The sequence below is a fragment of the Diadema antillarum genome, unplaced genomic scaffold (genome assembly GCF_040938485.1).
Source record: "Diadema antillarum isolate AM-2024a unplaced genomic scaffold, OU_Dant_1.0 seq00001014_RagTag, whole genome shotgun sequence".
Classification (NCBI taxonomy): domain Eukaryota; kingdom Metazoa; phylum Echinodermata; class Echinoidea; order Diadematoida; family Diadematidae; genus Diadema; species Diadema antillarum.
This window is the reverse complement of record NW_027271850.1, coordinates 996925-999926: the sequence shown is the minus strand read 5'-3', so window position 1 is coordinate 999926 and position 3002 is coordinate 996925. Positions and strand designations below refer to the sequence as shown.

General features: G+C 37.8%; 1 non-coding gene across 1 annotated transcript; it reads left to right on the top strand.

The window, feature by feature from the left end:
• The first annotated feature begins 2009 nt into the window (after positions 1–2009).
• On the top strand, positions 2010–2083 carry Trnat-agu (transfer RNA threonine (anticodon AGU)). Its single transcript has one exon. It is a non-coding gene; the product is annotated as a tRNA-Thr (tRNA).
• Positions 2084–3002: the final 919 nt, after the last annotated feature.

The following is a 3002-nucleotide window of genomic DNA, read 5'->3' as shown; positions in this document are numbered from 1 at the left end:
TTGCAAACTTATATCCGACAGCTCAAAGCAAGCATAAATATCACAATCATATTTTGTCAAACTTATTGCAGACCTATATATTAAAACGAATAGTAAATGCCCGATGGCTCTATGAGGCTCAGATCTTCAAAGTAAAATAAACACATGGAAGAAATAAGACAATGATGCCCAACATGAATATATAGTGGAACATATATATTGTCTAATGACATGGAAAAATAACCCATCCTATTTACTACAAGGATCATTATTCTGAGAATGGTGTAGACCTATATAAAATACGTAGGAATTCCTACCTCGTAATGGCGAATAATACGATCGCGAAGACATATGATAAAATGGAGCACGCCCCGAAACACTTCGACATGTAGCTCTGTGTTATCGCATGACTTGCAACTGGAGCCTAATTGCAAAAAATAAAAGCAAAAATACAACATGAATGCTTTATCATTTTTCAATATTGGGACAACAAGTGCGACAAATGACGACTTTCAGTGAACTGAATTCATTTAAAAGGAGACCTCCGGATCAATTTCAGACTTTTACATATGAACAACTATAAATTGATTATATTGGGTACAGAGTTTCAGGATCTATAGTGATAGGTATGGGGAATAAGAATGTTTTCTAAATTTATAACAAATCACAATGAACAAGGATGATGACATGGCAGCCTCACTATAAGAATGCATGAGCAGGGTCTCAAGGAAGCAGAACAAAGAAAGAAAACATGCCTAAATTCTACACAAGTAAACTTGTCAAGCACGTGGTATTGTAATGGTATTACATTGCTACATTTCTGAAATAGGTGAGACTCCTATGTCATCATTCCTGTTCAGTGTAATTTGTTTCGGTTTTTCAGAATACAGTATTGATTTATCTGGTCGGTCAATCGCCTCCAATGATTCTCGACACAATATAAGAACCCTTCTTGTTTCAACCGAGCGAGTTAGTTTTATTTTCGGATGCCTTCTTATTACAAATTTTAAGAATTCTTTTCTGCTTTTAAGATATTGCTTTCTTTTATCAGAGAAAAATAATACAATTCTGTCGAATGAGATATCAAAACTACAAACAGCACAGACCAGGTTTAGTGCTGTATTGATAAGAAATACACAATACCTTGGCAGATAGTAGGACGGCAAAGCTGGTGAGATGGGTACAGTTACATTTGACAAATGTATCATTGAAAAATACAGGCTCGCAACCTTCCGTTGACCAAACGCCATGGCTAAGGAACATGAGAACAACGACATTATTAACTTAATTAATTTATAAACGTCAATATTTTGATTATATATATATATGGGCCGTGACGCGAGAAAAGGGCCCTTAGCGTCGCTGCGCGCAAACGCCAGAAAACGGCGCGGAAGTTTAACAAAGCAATACGCGCAAAAAATGATCAACTAGCTAACTACGTGGAAATGCATAGACGCATCAAAAAGTGACAGGATTTGGACAAAACGTACTGTTTTGAATGTCGTAATTGGAGCATTTAGGAGTGGAATTTCAGACAAAGGTTTGCATATCCTAATACGTCAGAGTTTCTTCTACAATATGGAGGTGAAAACTCATTTTCGGTGTATAATGCCCTATGGGCCCTTTTCTCGCGTCACGGCCCATATATATATATATATAGTGAGAACTTTGAGCAAAGAAAATGGGTTTTCATCGGGATTCGAACCCGAGACCTCCGGATTACTAGACCGTTGCTTTACCGACTGAGCTATTGAAAGCCCTAGATCGGTGTTCGTCCCAAACCCTTAATTCTCTTTGCTAGTGTGGTCAGAAGCTATAGTGTGTGTATGTGTGCCACACACACACACACACCAACCTGACATAAACCCAAAGGATGTAAATCAACTTTGGAAACTATTCCAAAGTTGATTTACATCCTTTGGGTTTATATCAGGTTAATGTGTGTGTGTGTGTGGCACACATACACACACTATAGCTTCTGACCACACGAGCAAAGAGAATTAAGGGTTTGGGACGAACACCGATCTAGGGCTTTCAATAGCTCAGTCGGTAGAGCACCGGTCTAGTAATCCGGAGGTCTCGGGTTCGAATCCCGATGAAAACCCATTTTCTTTGCTCAAAGTTCTCACTATTTATTATTATTTGTTTCTGGTCAGTTTTCTCTTTCTTGTTTCAATATATAATATATATATATATATATATATATATGCATAGTACATACATGCATGTATACATACATACCTACACACATACATAAATATATGAGCTTGTTATACTCGAAAAGGTTTGTCTACATTCTTAGTTTGTCTACATTCTTAAAAAAAAAAATCCGGGTGAGAACTGACCCGGAGAGGGTCCGTTGGGGTCACACACCGTTACGGGTCAGAAATGACAAGGAATGGGGTCAGATATGACCCCATCCAGAGTCATGAATTAGGTCAGGGTGACCCCATTCTGGGTCTTCATGACCAAATTCCAAGTCATTTTTTACCCGGAACGGAGTGTGACCCCAACGGACCCAGTTCCGGGTCAGTTCTGACCCGGATTTTTTTTTAGAGTGTATCCTGTATCCTCATTGGTTAAAGCGAAGCCATCATTGGCTTTATTGATCAATAAGAAATCAACACACAACCAGGTTAGCAAAATACTCTGTGTAGGGATTTGTGCAGCTTTAGTGCATCTTGCCCATCGTAAAAAAAAACAAAAACTTGAAATTACTACTTTCATTAATATTTTGATCACTTCATTGACTCCTGCAATAATGGAACGTAGCAAGCAATCCAAGGAAAAGAAAGAAAAAAGGAAATAGATTGAGAGAGACACCAAGCAAAAATAATGTTGATCATTATGTCTGGACGTACAGGTTAGGGTGATATACTATAAGATTTTAAAGTTGAAGTTGGTTCATTTGATGCTTATGGTGGTTTGTTGCATGACCATGTTAACTTTTATGAGATTCCTGTTATCTCAACCATGTCACAGATACTGTTGTAGCTGCTGATGATTATGTTGATGTTACTGCT